Consider the following 15,229-nt stretch of genomic DNA (forward strand, 5'->3'; position numbering starts at 1 on the left):
CAACCCGAAGACCTGGCGGGGTGGCGCCTCTCGCGCGCCTACTCTGCCCTTGATACCCACATCGCGTCAAGACCCACAGAAAGGCAGAAAGATACTTTGATACATTTGCGCTAAATTCATCGTAACGGGAAGCGATAATCGGCCACACAGTAATAGGCACACGTGCCCGACAACAGTCCGAATCAGATTATTCTTGTCCAAACCTATTCTCAAAAGCTTTGCGCGAGAATCGTGCAGTGTTACTCTAAGTTGTTGAGGGTCGCACTAAGAATGGCGCTGCTAACTGGTTAATGCGCTGAGTCCTGACTAATTAAGAATATATACACTATTACAATGTCAAAAATGATGCCGATCATAAGGCGACATGATTTGAGATGGACAACCGTTGACCTTCGGCGCAAATCATTTCATCTGGTTTCTTAACTCCCTTGCGTCCATGAGCACTGATCACACATACATCGATCTCACGTTTTAAGTAGCCGATGTCCATCATAGGACAGCGGGGCGGATGGGTGGTAAAAACAGTACAATAGGAAATGATTCAAAATTCGTTCAAACGAACGAACGCCCACCCGAACTATCAGTCATATCGCGGTGTGTAGTTCTACAGTATCGCTAGCTATCTTGTCTGCGTTTCGCTTATTTTGCTACGTAGAAAACATAATGATGGTACGATAGTGCAAAAGTAGAAGCCTATAGGGAGGGAGGATAAAATTAAACAGAGAAGTTTTCCTTTTTAGACACTTCTTTAGGTACGTCGTGCATTGTAGCAGCCGAGTACCCAATTGATCAACCGCCCAATCCAAAGAATCAGCCCTAGTGCAAAAGGAAGCCCGCGCAGCGAGCTATCAATCAGTCATTATAGCTCCTGGAGTTGCTAGTAAAGAGGTAAATGTGAGTCGTATCAACGCCGACTATTCCGGTAACGCGCCGCTAGTTTTCATTGCTTTGAGCCGTTTGCGGATAATCGCAGTGGTTATGGGTTTTTGAACGTGGCATATGGGGTGTTGAGAGTCTGCTGGATGAGCAAACCCAAACGGGTCTCTTGTACTTTGCGTGCTACTGCTTCCACCGTTCCTTTTTCCATTTAAGCTAGATGCCAATAGTTGCTGCGCCGGGCTCACTCCGTCTACCGTTGCTATTTTTCTGGTTTGGCTGGTACTCGCATAGTGTCGCAGCGCATTGAAGGCTGGAGAAGAAAAGAAAGAATCACTGAGTAACCCGAGAAACAGACATGAAGCGCTTGCTGCCACTGCTGTTGTTACTCACTGTTTCTTTGTTCATTACTGTTTCCATGTTGAGCACGGGTATCTCCCATCAAAGGGATCGGTGGCTACCCATTCGACCATATACTCGCTTTTACCTTCCCCGCACAGACTACGCCCCACTAGGCGTTTGTTTACGAATAGTGACGCTGGAGTGACGAGGGAAAACGATGTTGATCATAGAGAGCCGATGTATGTGCACACGTGTGTGGGCTGTTCACGACTTAAAGCTTCGAATAGCTTGGACATAACTAATCGTCCTGCACAATCGGTTCGGAACGGTTCATACCCCTTAGACCTATACACAGTCATTCAGAAAGGAGATCGCTACCCTGAAGAAAGGATAAGAGAGAAAGAACAGCATAGCATAGTTCGTCGCTCAGTCAATGTTTGTCGAAAGTAGCTTATAACTAGCGGCGGACAACGTAAAGAAGTGTCGAGACAGCACTGAACGGTACCCTTGTGCTTTGAGGGTTAAGCAAAAACGTTCTCCAGTTGGCAAAGACCGACGACAACCAGATAAGTGAGGCAATGCAGTCGGCCTTGCTGCAGATTGAGAAGTATACCGGAGAGAAGCGGCTAATTCTGGTGGGACGTTTGGGATGGTTCAGGGTGCCGACTTGAACAGGCGGGAATTGGCGCTTACTCTTCCATCGAAAAGAATCAAGGCAAACGGTGCTTACTAGCGTAGTAAGGCGGAACAGAGTTAGATGCTCTAGTAAAAACCCTTAACCCTAGACAGGATTTTCGTACCGGCTAAGATAAGGCGCTTTTGTGCTTTGCAACACTGCTGCTACTGCTGCCGTTCCTTTCAAAGCTTACGCTTGAAAGTCTACGAGGGCCGTGGACGTCGACATCATCGGAGGCCACTTTCGCCATCTTGACGGCATTGCAACTCCAAGCACTACAAGCGTCTAGCATAAAGTAACTTAAGACGTCCTAGAAATAAGCATATGTCGCACGCGAAACACAACATGCGAGCAAAAGAGGGACAGCAAGAAAAGTGAGCTAGGGAGCGTTGCGTGAAAAGGCAGACCAGCGAACCCGATCATCAAGCGATCAAATACAACGATCTTGCATCGGGTATTGGGGACGTGGCTACTTTTGGAGACAAGGATTATCGAAGAAACGCAGACGAGCCAACGATACAACGGAAGCACGAACCTATATGGAAGTAAGTGTACCTTGGCAGAGGGGCTTGCATTGAGGCAACGAGAGATACTGATTGGAAGAGGAAAACTAGGAAGCGGGGTTAGGAAATCCGCTTATGCTACGACCGACGGGGCAGCAGCAAATCTGCTGCCGTATCCTCGCATTCCTGCACTTTCGTCAGCCACTTACGTTCTTGCGTCCCCGATGGAAGATGGAAAGATTTGTGGGACCGTCAGATCATCTGAACTCCCCTCATTTTACCAATTTTGGCAGAATTGTCTACGTTACCGCCATTGATTAAGCAAGGAGCTAACAAGCCGACCAAAATGCGAGTTGACTGCACTTTCTTGTTGGGTTCACTTCAGAGAATAGTGATAGATTACGTCGGTCTACTGGTGTGAAGTTTGTACGGAGTGTTCTTCCATGAAGCGCCAGTCAGCCAGCCAGCCAGCCACAATCTAATAAAAAGCAGAGACCTTTTTCTAAAATTTTCAATCGGTCTTCAGAAGCTTTGTCAGATTCTATCCCACAGCTAGCTGACATTAGTGAAAACGTGAACAGAGAGATACCGCCTCTAGCAGCACCTGCAATACCATGTTACGGTATAAACAGTTACAGTTGTACGAGTTGTTATTGTACAGCCGTATCCTGCGGGGCTGCTAAGCAATAGTAGTACTAGGTGTATCTGCGCCCTTCCTAACTGGTTGGCTCCTTTGTAGTTTACGTCGGCATTCTGGGGCAAAAGTGGAAAGATGGGATTGGGGCGATGCGCAGCGGCGCAAGGCACTGTTCTGCTTTGCATTGAAAGTAGCTTTGAGGTGACGGCGTCCTTACTCATTTCCCTTGCAACCGTTTTCTCATAAGAGTTGCAAGGAAGTTGCAGGCCGGACGGGTGAAGGGACATTCTCGCCTGCTCGTGTTGCTAGCCTGTTGGATCCATTCCGTTGAGGCCTGGTCGCCGAATCACCAAGTCGATCGATCGATCCGTCGTTGGATCGTCATAGAAGAGCAGCCGAAAAAAAACGAAAACGAAAGAAAAAAGGAACACTGCCGTCTGGATGAGGCCAAAAAGAACGATGCAAAGATTGCGAAGCCAAACACACAAACCCCCTTCAGTTCGCCCGCTTATAGACCGGCGCATTTGTTTGAGCCGCTATTACTACTGCTATTTCTGTCAGAAGTGAAGTAGTCAAAAACACAACGGGTACGGCAAGAGTGAATGAGCCGAAAAGGGTTTGGGAAGACGCATCGAGCAAAGCTGGAGAACCCTCGACCTTCTCCGTTTGTTCAGCTGCCATTAGTCCTTGCCGAGTCCCAGTCGCCGTCGGCCAAGACAGACGATAGAAACGAGCATCGACGACGGAAGGAAGCTTGGGGGTCTATCGTAACAGCTAAAAAATTTCAACTTCAAGTAGACGGGTTTTGTCCGAAGTAGAGAACAATGTCGCTCTCATTGCCCTTTCTGGGTTAAATTTCTCTCCTCTACCTGCTAGGCTATACTCCAGTTAACGATTATCACCAACTATGAAAGAGTCGCGCATGCTGATACCGGGAGTCGCCGCCCCCGGACAGGAAGTTTGTGTGTGTACTGTATGGCCTGGACAGGAACGGCAAGACCAGCGCTAAAATGAACCAGGTTAGCTAACACAGAAGCCTTGACGGCACAGTGCAGTTGTCCCGCACAATCCTCAAAGCCTGTAATCAAAAAAAGTTAGAGTACCTGTCTGAAACATCGTCGTTTCTGGCCCCGCAGCAACTCTACAGTGGCAGACAGAGCTCCGATTTCTACCTTCGTGCCGTGTTGGGCTCTGCCTTAGTTCGACTCTCGGCCTTACCTACTATAGCAGGGGCTTCTTGAAAATACAAAGTAATTTCTCTAATGTAGATCTCTTTTGGTGGATCATGGTTACCCGGTTTTAGTTCTGGTTGGCTAGCTGGTTGGTACGTGACAAGTAGTTGTGTTGACAGTAAAGTCCGAAGGAGTAAATGCTTGATGCAGGGAACTCGTCAAGGGTTAAATGTTTTCGACGGGGCTGCTGCCATCACAATTTCTAGAACGCAGACGTACCTTAGACGCACTGCGGCTAGATAAACGCTGGGGATTTGGTATAAAACGTCAAATCGCTAAAGCTACACTCACTGGTCTTTCATGATTGTATGTACTGTAGATTGTAACGTACAATACGCTTGGATACTTAAACATTTGGAAATATGGATTCGGTCGTACTGAGCTTTGCTACTACGTTTCGGTTTTGAACTCACAGTTTGTATAAGACACTGTTATGTGATTTTGTATGAGATGCATATGTCATTTTGCGCGCTTAAAACGATTCTAACTCCAAATATCGGAGTTGCTAGTTTTGATCCCAGCGTCCGACGGATGACGTACAAGTCTGAGCGTTATTAGAGCAGCATTCGAGTAACCAGGTACTAATCTAAAGCTGGTATACTTTTGCTGTTGCAAGTAATTATGATCGATTGATTTATATTTGCTGCTAACATCGTGCTTTTCAACTACTTGGTGTGTGTGTGTTCTAACTCGAATAGGACAACGACAAACCCAAAGAGCAGAGTTTCTTATTAGCTCGCATATTCTACAACAACAGTTATTATTGCTACAGAGAGTCACTTTAAAGGGAAAGCTTTCACTTCGGCTGATAAATTGCCCCAAGTGAAGCACGCTGCGAAGCTGTAAAAGCGACTGAACAACTACAACACCCAGTCTTCGAATGGGTTTGTCTTTATAGCTGTAGCTTATGTAGCTATCCGGCGACTCCCATGGTTCCTAACTGTCAACTCGATTTTTTAACGATCGTATTACATTATCTGCACACCTCCAGAGACAAATACATTGACAAGTACAATGATGTGGTCGCTAAATAGTCGAGAGCCTCACGTCTGCGTCGAAGTCTGACCGCCTGTCATTCTGTCGTTTTGCGGGATTGCAGTCATACATCACAATCCACCGAACATTGTGGCGGCTGGTGAGACTTGTTTGTTCGAGGCTGACGTACAACAGGTCAGCGCTGTTGTTAAGGTCGAGCCAGAGATGCTTAGGTTGAAAAGAAATGGAAGCGTCGTTTACTGGGGTGTTGAGTTTGGGAGCAAAGGCTTGCCGAAGCAGCGATGTGATAACTGGGCAGGAGCGAAAAGGGCGAAGAGGACGAAAGGGGCGATGAAGGTGATCGAAGTGGGTTAAACTAAGAGACACGACTAGGACTCGGGGCTATCTTCGCCAGCATAGAGTATCGCCTCGGCAGCACGATAACAACGTTTAGTTGTTACACCGTAGTGACGATGATCGTCGTAGCGGTTGTGGCAGCAGTAGAATAGTAGACAGAAGAAACGCTGGAGGAGCTGAACACAATCCACTTAACCACATTATTTCAGTTCGTGAAAAGGGCAAAGTTAGCCTTCGCTGTCAGTGGCCTGTGTGTACTGGATCCGAGGACCTGGGGTTGAAAAAAGGGCGGATTGGCCGTACGTCACACTCTTATCCTCCATCGGGCGCCGTCGATCTGTGACTGGTCTCTGTTCCCTGTAGCTCCTTCGTTCGCCACCAGCCCCATTCCCGATACTGTCCGTCCGTTTCTTGGCTCGTCTGCTCGGTGGTTCATCGAATTTCGAAGGCAGCAGGAGCTGCGAAGGAGAGAGGAAGAGAGAGACGCGACTGCGGAAGAAGAGGAAACAGATATTTTTATTTGAGTTCAATGGATCGTAAAATCGCATATAAATATTAGCTTACATTCCAATTGAGAGAAATAAGCCAGCGGGCGTTGGGTGTTGCTGGGTGCCATAGAATGGCAGACAGAACGAATCGTATGACGGGGAGTGGAGGCGGAAGATAGAAGAGGATGCCAAGAAAAATACGTAGGGAAGGGGCACGAAGCGCCTTGCTGTCGCTTGTCTGTCCATTTGTGCTCGTGGCTTAAAGAACCCAGTATAACCAGCATCCTCCTGTACGTACATTGGTTACGTCTTATAGAGTCGGCAACACGTAATAGATTGCGCGTTCGCGGTTGCTGTAGCGTAAGTCGAGAGGCAAGCAATCGCGATGGCGAAAAAGTGAAGTACTTGGAGGGGGGGATAAAGGATGCGAATTGGTGGCCTTGTGTAAGCTTAACTGGACAGAAAACGGCTGAATGGAAAGTAGCAAACTCAAAGTATGTAGGTTTTGTAAACGTCTATGAACGAGCAATACTAACCAGTATTAATTCTTTGTGTAGTTTACGACACAAACTACGTAGTAAGCACGGATAAACTACATTTTAGCAGGAAAAGTATAATAGCGAATGAAGCTGTTGCCCTGCCGAGATCAGTGGCAGCACATTAGTTTTAGTAGGAGTCGCCATTGCAAGGAAGACTAAAAACGCGCATTGAAGCTCAGCTGGCCCCGTCTTATTGCACTTTACAGTTACGTCTATAGTTGCTAGAATTCTAGGCTCCGACAGTGCTGTCAGGATTCGTGTGATTGTACATGTGTGTGTATGCTAAGCCTCTGAGGGTTTCTGCCTGGAAGTACAAAACCTGGTAAAAGGCTCCGAGATCTTTCTATTGCTTTCGACTAACGTAGGCCTTGGCACAGATTAAGGCGGGTTGGACGTCGTTCGGACGGAAAAAGACGCGGTGGAGTTTGTGACGTCGGAACAGCGGGAAGCATCAGGGCTACTAGAAGACGCTACGTTTGTTCCTATGATTCCGACTTTATAACTAGTCGTAAACTAGGCCCCACTGGTTACACTCGTCGGTGAGTCATTGGCCCAACAAGACTTTCGCAGTGCTGTGTCTGCATGTGCTTGACTTGATGGTGAACCTTCGTAGTGGTTAGAAGGATCGGTCCTTCTCGATTAAGGTGAGCGCTCCGTACTATACGTGCAACGTAAGTTACTAGAAATAATTGGCCAATAGTCGATATACACTATTTACCGTAAATGAGCAGGAAAGACCGCCAGAGTTAGTCTTCACGTACCTTGCTATTGATGCTTGCTACTGTTGTCTAAGCCTGGCAGCAGTAGCAAGAATTGTTGCGCTGAAACTATATGTAGTATTACTTAGCAAACATGTTCTATAATACAAAATAGTCATAGTAATCGGTATCGTATTGTCATAAAGCCACGAACAATGTTAATGTCTCGATAGTATACAGATCGGCATGAACATTGTGAGTATCAGACTAATCTATAACTATGCAAAGGTAGGTAAAAACAATACTCAACTGTTTTCTATGTACATTTTGGGCCATAGTCTAAGATACAGAGATTATAAGAAATAAGGTGCACATACACAATTCAGGCTGTAAGTGAGTCCACAAAATTTAACGCGCAGTAATCGGAAACAGAACGCAGTGCAAAATTTCCCTCTTGTCAGAGTTTACCGATACTAATAGTGCTTACCATTCTGTAAAGTCATGGAATTCATTGGCCAATGCAACGAATAGCAACCAGATTGAAAGTTTATGCGCGTTAGCATAGTAGCGTCTAGAAAACAAATATGCCAAAGGCCTGCAAGGCTGGCTCGGCAACCTGGTCGACAACGACAGAGTGAACAGAGATGGTATAAAAGCGATGGTAGGGAATGGCCTTCATAATTACGACTGGTGTGTTACTACAGTAAAACTGCTACTTCCGTTCGGCGTCAAAGAATAAGGGTAAAGGGGCAGTCAAATGCATTGGTACATGTACATGACGATGGTAGTATGAAAGAAAGAGCAACTGTGTGCTACATCCAGAAACGTGCTATGCGCTTCTTTCGTCAATGAGGTGACGGCCATCGCCGCTCGTCGTCCACCGACTCCAGCGGGTTACAATTATTCCATGTGCCTTCGACACAATGATCTATAGCAGAAAGCGTCAAGCCAGCCGGCGAAAGGGCTGGCAGGCTGATGGGCGGAGGAGCGGGTGTCGGAGTGAGTAGCTGCTGGCTTCCATCGCATTTCGTCGCGTACGATACATTCATTTGCTCCGTAAGCAGCTAAGTTTCAGCTACTTTAGCAAACCGGAGTGATGGAAATAGAGGGGTAGCGGGTTGGCTGGCTAGATGCTGCAAGAGGATAAAGGCAATCAAAGATGGGAAGCAAGCGATGCCGGCCTACAACCCTCTGCATTGAAGGGAGCTCCACAAGAGAGAGCGAGAAACTGAGAAAAAGGAGGCGAAGAAGACGACTGAGGCTGAACCCTCATTGCCACACTTTCTTTAACTTGTGCAGTCGGAACCGGTTGAAACAGCCGCAGTAGCATGGCCACTAACAGGCTTCTGCGTTCCGCCTTTTACCGCGAGTTACTCACATTTTTTGAGTCAGGCGGGGCTGTAATACTGCACTATGTAACACATACCGTAGCGAACACTATGGGCACTGTAGATCAGCGTGGGGTCTTTTCGCAAGCAGAGCGCAAGCGAAACAGTCGTGAAGGGGACGAACAGCTTATGGATAGCGGGCCTGCAAAAGGGTTGCAAGTATGCCATACTTCTACTACCACTACTATTGCTGTGTTAACCGGGCTGCTCGAAAAGAACACACAGAGTTACTGTTGAGAAGAAAGAATTGCTCCTGCAGTACGGCCACTGCTGCTAACAACGTGACGAACTCAGGGTCCGCTACGGAAGGCGCCTTCGCCATTGTGGCTAGCTCACTGCCACAGGAGCGAGATGACGGCCTGTCGGATAGTTATACCGAGCCTTAACTAGGCGCATAGGCAGACTGCTCAGGCAACACACGAGGTGGATGTCAGCTGCCACTTACCCGGTCGAATGGCTGGGTTGAACGGGCTAGCTAGTTTTGGCCGGTAGTGTCAGAAATCGTCTAAGCCATCTTTTACTGGCTGACCGGCCGCCCGGCCTCGTAGGCTTGAACGTCGGCAAAACAATAACACCTCAGGGGTAGCGAATGACTAATCGTTGCTGTTCTTTCATCGCACCGCCGTGACTGCTAAGCTATTCGGCTCGCTAACAGCAGCAGCAAAAGTAAGCACGCAGACAGGCAAGCAAACGACTGGAGAGCGGAGTCCCGTAGCTCCGTCTAGTACTGAGCTGACTTATACGGTTCTATTTTGTTGTCAATCGCTGACCCTTTTTTATTTTTGCCCTCTTCTTTGCTTGCTTTTTCCTAGCCATCATTTTCTTTTCCTAGCTGGCTTGGTCCGCTAGGACCCTTGACCGCGACAGTGCCGGAGGCATGGTGTTCTACTAGTTGTAGTAGTAGCAGAAGGAACACCCGGAGAGCTAACGGACGTACCGTACTAATAGTGGTAGAAATAGAGAAGGCCGCTTGGAATAGCGAACTGTACGTGAAGAAGTGATGTGTTGTGTTCGCCCGTTCGAGCTGCTCGCAGCACAACCGTAGTTGCACCGAGGAGGTCTTCGTCTAGGCGAGGTCTTACATTTGACCGGTCCGCTTTGAGTAAACAGTTTTGTGCTGAGCGCGCCACTACTAGCGCAGCTACCTTATCCCACGACTGGAACTGGTAGAAGTTGCATGGCCTCGGGTCGGTCGAGGGCGGGTGGCTGGATAGGTAGATGTATGGATAAAAGTACCGTTGCTAAGTCGGGAAACGCTCTCTATTTGTTCACACACGCTCAGTTCTAAAAAGGCCAGCAAGGGATGTGCGGTGCAGCGTGTGCTGGTCGTCTACGACCGATCTGGGGACTGATGACTATTTGCTGGTTGCTTGCTTAGCTTTCATTGTGCCAGTCCACTCTGAGGTCGCTTCTACAGCATTTTTGGATGTTGTGTCCTGCCTCAGTGTGTGCTGCGTCTCGTGTGTAATCATGTGAGTACCAATAAAGGCCTCTTGAATTTTTCTATCGAAACTATAGTCGTCGCGGCCGCCATTATCGGCATCGCTACCCTGTCTTTGCTAACAGAGTCTCTGCAAAGCTTGTACTTGCATCGCGTAGGAATATGTAGCCGTTCTATCGTTTTCACCCTCAAAGGCTTGACGCAATTACTAATGCAGTCTCATACTGAGGTAAGTCAATGCCTTCCTCAGCTAGAAGAGCACTGAACACTTACTCTATCTCTTTTGTGTCTCCTCCATCTTCTCCCAAATCTTTTCTTTTTTTCTGCGTCTGTGCTCTCGATACAAAACCTCTGTCTCTTTCACTATCAGCTACGAATGAACCGTTATAGGAGGGGGAGGGGTCCGTTTCTGAGAAACTCTGTGGAGAAACTTTATCTCCAGAAAGAGGCAAAGGCAGGCCAAAGACTTCGCGTGGCGGCCCATTGTGCTGAGGTGAATAGCAGACCTCGGCCCCTCTTTCTGCTGCCGTATCTGAAGTCTTGACAAGGCATGAGAAATACGTAGATATTTGGGCTCCTTCGCCGTGAGAAGGAAAAGGGCGGGTAGCGTAGACACAGCAAGCGACACTCGAACGCGGATATCGTCATGTAAGTGATGCGCTTGGGAAGAGATTTGCGGCCCTGGTTTGCGGACATGCTTCGCACATTGCCCTTCAATCCACTAGAGCAGACACAGCGATCCGTCACAGAACCGGCGAGAGTGACGTTCTGTTTAAAACGCGACCAGAGTCGCTTTCGCCAGGCCGTCTGCTTTCTTTTCCACTTTGCCAGTCCATTTCAGCGAATAAAGAAAGTGAGAAAAGGAGGATTTATTTCCCCATTTATTTTCCCTTCACTGACGTTTATTTTCTCCCCCTGTGCCTTTCATTTGCATGCGATTGCGTCTGCCATTATGCGTTATCTAGCAGTTACCTAGTGTTTCCTGTCGTTAGCATGGTTTTTCGATGGTGAGGGCATCGGCTAAACAAAGATGCTCCGCTTACTACTTTCGTACTACATCTTCTACTTATAAGAATGCCCTCAGGCCGACACAGATACATGCCACATGCACGTCGTTAGGTCTCGGGAACAGTGGGCTTGTACAATTTGTTCAAACGACAGCAACCCCAGCATAGTATCGAGGTGTACGTCTGCTCCGAAAAAAAAAAAAAAAAAAAAAAAAAAAAAAAAAAAAAAGACCGACGATTCTTTGCCAAATTACGATTGGAATTACAGTCGTCATGATGCAACGAACGCACAAAGCACGAAGACGACTGTGTGCGCCTGTGTACAATTTTCATGTCCGCAGAGCTGGTAACGTTGAAATAACACATCTCTGAAAAACCACATTCCGTGTAAAACTGCACTCTAGGCCTACTAGGAACTATTACAAGCTCAGGATTGCAACGAATAGACGGCGTATACGACAATAGCAACGGAGCCGTTGGGCGATTCCAGGTTGACCCTTCGATTCTGTGCAGCATCTAGTATACTGGCTTACTTAGCCTTGCCTCTAGTTGATCTCCACCTTGACCGACGACCATTTTCTACTCAAGCGAAAAAATCAGAGATCCCCTTTAAACTCTCAAGATTTCGAAGCACTGCTATCTGTACTAGCCCAAGGCCATCATAAGCAGCTTCGTGCCATTCCTTTTTCTAAATAGCAATAGCCCATAAGATAGGCAGCTCTTTCCGAGTGCACACGATCACAAGTCGCTTCTTGCAAGCGGTATTCCCCCTGGGAAACAGTTCTGAGGTGTCAGCAGCCCTAACGAAGTGCCTTCTTCACCCAGCCTCGTACTCAAGGTTTCCACCAGTCGTAATCAATCAGTCATCATCCTACGGCGCGGCGTCATACATGTCATGGCCAATAATCCTTGATGACGTTTACATATTAACACGGACTTATATTTACGACCCTTTGGGTTACATAAGTCAGATATGGGTAGATAGCCGCTTGCTGACCATGCTAAAGTCGTTTCGTAAATGTGGGCTAACAATGGCCAAGCAATCGATGATATGAATTTCCCTTTTTGAAGAATCAATTTAGAAAATAGTTTATAAGTCGGTGGCACGTGTGTGCAGTAAGTACGTCAAACAGCTGTTTGATTAGCGGATGTGTACGATCTTATCGTTGCGCCAAATCAATCTGATTGCTTGTAATTACTGCCCACTTGGACACTGTGGATATAGCTAGGTTAAAACGAATAGTAAACTAAAGGAATCAATATATATTTGTGATATTTTTCTGGACGAGGTTATCTAAAATGTTGGTAGTTGTTAACCTGTCCCTGTTTGTGGCCACTTTGCTGAAATGCGTCTGAAGCATTACGGGTTATCGGTGACTCAACAGCTACCATGCTACTAGATATATGTTATACAAATTCATACATACATAACCTGCCGCCTTGTCCCTACAATTCATGCGAGATATGCGTCCGAATTAGCCCGACAGCGGTGACTTTTCTAGCAGTCATATTTTTCGCACGGTTGTCTGTCCGGTCCAACGGTTCAGCACTATGTTTATTTTGCCAACGAATCTACAAACATCCTGACAATTGCTAGTAGCTGCTGTGCTTGCAAAGGCACGTTTTCCTTGAAAAGGTACCCATAAACTGCGTCTAAAAAATGAGAAGGACAACTATGAAATCAAGTAGGCAGTTGTTGTTCGCTGGAACCAACCAGGAAGCGCAGACCGACCTGTCAGGTCGTCTCAGGTCGTTCGCTGTTCAGCTTCGTTGTCCACGTAATGCTCTCTATTTCGAGTTGCTCGTTCTTCGAGCGTACGTAGGACGAACACAGCATTGGCATACAATGTCTTGATCGAGGTTAGTTTCTTCCTAAGGTTTTGCGGCTTCTGCTGCTGTTCGTTGTCCCAGCGACGCGTCCCAGCGTTGCTATCTGTCCCAAGGTACATTTCGAGCGTTTACCGGCAGAAGCAATAAGTCTAACGGCCAGTATTCAAATGTCGCTATCCAACTACGAAAACATCGGGTAGGTTGGCGCTCGCTCATAAATTAATCAGAAGTTTTTATATTATTATTGTCGTTATTATTATTTTAATCAGCAACAATGGCATCATTGTTTCCGATATCAGCATAGTGGCGTCCATTCCACTATAACGACACTGTTGCTCCTAGTACTAGCATTACTCGTTATAAGGGAAACTAAGCAGGAAACTAATCATTTGTCGTTCTGTCCCAGTCAAAGCAACGGGTACGTGATGGAGACCGTCGCTTAAAATGCGATCGTGTTCTGAGTACATGTATTAGTCCGAAGTTGAGCTAGCAGCGCGTCAATGCATAATGGTTCTAAGAATCCATACCTTCCTTCTAATATATGCCGCAGCTCGCTCCAGCTCAACGTAGACAGCTTTAACTTTGTTAGCTGTTCCTTTTGCAATAGCGTAGCATAACTGTGCTACGCAGTACGCCTCGTGACGTTCATGTCTTGCTTGGATCCGCCGCCTTCTAGACCTGCCTCACCTCTGGCAGGCGTTCTGGGCTTTGGGGTCCTCAGGGGGCTTCTCCACGTGCTTCCTCCAGCAAGTATGGTTAGTAAGGAACCAGCGAGCATGGTGTGCATCTATCAGTGGAGTTCGGACTCCGTTGGTCGGGCCTTGCTGGTGCTGCGCACCACTGCCAGACGGCAGCAGGAGGCACGGGTACAGCGGCCTGTCGGACGACCAGATGGTTATGCTGTGTATATAGCCAGAGTCGCCAAACGAGTTTCGACAACATATTTTTCATTAACGGAGTTTAAATTAATTTAAAAGCAATAAGGTGAAAAATTGCAGTCTGGCACCTCGTTCGACGGGGACCCGCCCCGCCGATACAGCGCCGCCGAGAATGGACGAATGGAGTGTGAAGCAAAGCTATGGGGAAGACTGTGGGGTTCTGAAGGTTTGCCCGGCTTTCCCTGATCGTTGCGACGTAGTATTCAACTCTTACTACCGCACCCTGTTTCACTGGTCGGGCAGTCGATTTGCCCCTTATTGGCCCTCGGAGAACAAAGCCAGGGCGAAAAGCTCACTGTCTCACTGTCTTCATCTTTATCTTCATTCAGATTCATGTGGAACAACCTAACCTGATACCAGCTACTATAGATTAGCCATTATCTGGAAAACAGCGGACCGATTTGCGGTTGAGTCTGAAAACTATATATGTATCATCATATATGTATTGTTTTTACGTAAGGCCAATAATACAATGAAACCAAGTGCATGAATAGAAAACAAATTAACTTTCATCTTTGAGATTACTAACTGTAGTCCCCGAGAGGCTAGTAAATTTGAAGCCGTAGATATATATAACAGGCGCATACATTTCCGACGATGTTACGTTCCATATGGTGACTCTAACTGGTAGGACCAATAACATCTCATACTTTAAGTCGCACTTCTAACCTAAAGAGCGTAGTGAAAACACCTATTGTTTAATCTTATGTATAAATATGTTATATGTATATATAATTCAGACTGTGCATTATTGTATATATCTGCACAGTTTCAAAAATTCTTGTAGCCAAATGGGATGCCCCATAATTTCGTTCCTGCACCTTTAGTATCTGAGTTCGAATGCTCATAAACGAGCATTATAAAATGCCCGGTTATTGAACCCTACTGCGATCACCAGTTATCGCGTAAATGTTATCTTTTCGTCTTTTTCTTCCTGACTCTCATCTTCCACTTTCTCTGCTTCCTGCCCGATGTTACGTCTCTGGATGGGTCGTGTGTAATTCCAGGCGGTGAAGGCAGTGAAGCTGTGCTTCAATCTTCAACCACTACATCTAGCCAACGGCTTACGCAGCTTCGGTATGTCACTCGTTCGCTCGGCCTGAACGGCCGAACTGCCAAGCACCGGCCAATAATCTTCGTTTCGATGGTGCTAATTGGCGTAACTGGGATATGGTATGCATTTCATAATCATAATAGTAAGAATTATTGATGGACTAGTTGAAGTTAGCTAGCTGAGCTACGTCCATGTGCTCGTTCTTCGCTCCGGGGACGTTAGAAACAAAACTTCGAGAGGATAGTCTG

At 46.9% G+C, this 15,229-nt stretch overlaps 1 protein-coding gene across 7 annotated transcripts in view; it reads left to right on the top strand.

Moving 5' to 3' along the window:
- Positions 1 to 15,229, top strand: part of LOC111255269 (irregular chiasm C-roughest protein-like) — a 165,251-nt gene that overhangs the window by 14,559 nt on the left and 135,463 nt on the right. For 3 of the 7 annotated variants that reach the window (XM_086985759.1, XM_086985765.1, XM_086985783.1), the window contains exon 1: positions 5,658 to 7,269. The exons of 3 other annotated variants lie outside the window; for them this stretch is intronic. The gene's annotated coding sequence lies outside the window, so the exon portion shown is untranslated. Of the gene's footprint in view, positions 1 to 5,657; positions 7,270 to 14,934; positions 15,101 to 15,229 lie in introns of those variants that run through there. One more of the 7 variants, XM_086985753.1, reaches the window with a different exon arrangement.

This window comes from Varroa destructor, unplaced genomic scaffold (assembly GCF_002443255.2).
Source record: "Varroa destructor unplaced genomic scaffold, Vdes_3.0 BEIS01000001.1, whole genome shotgun sequence".
In the NCBI taxonomy this organism is placed as follows: domain Eukaryota; kingdom Metazoa; phylum Arthropoda; class Arachnida; order Mesostigmata; family Varroidae; genus Varroa; species Varroa destructor.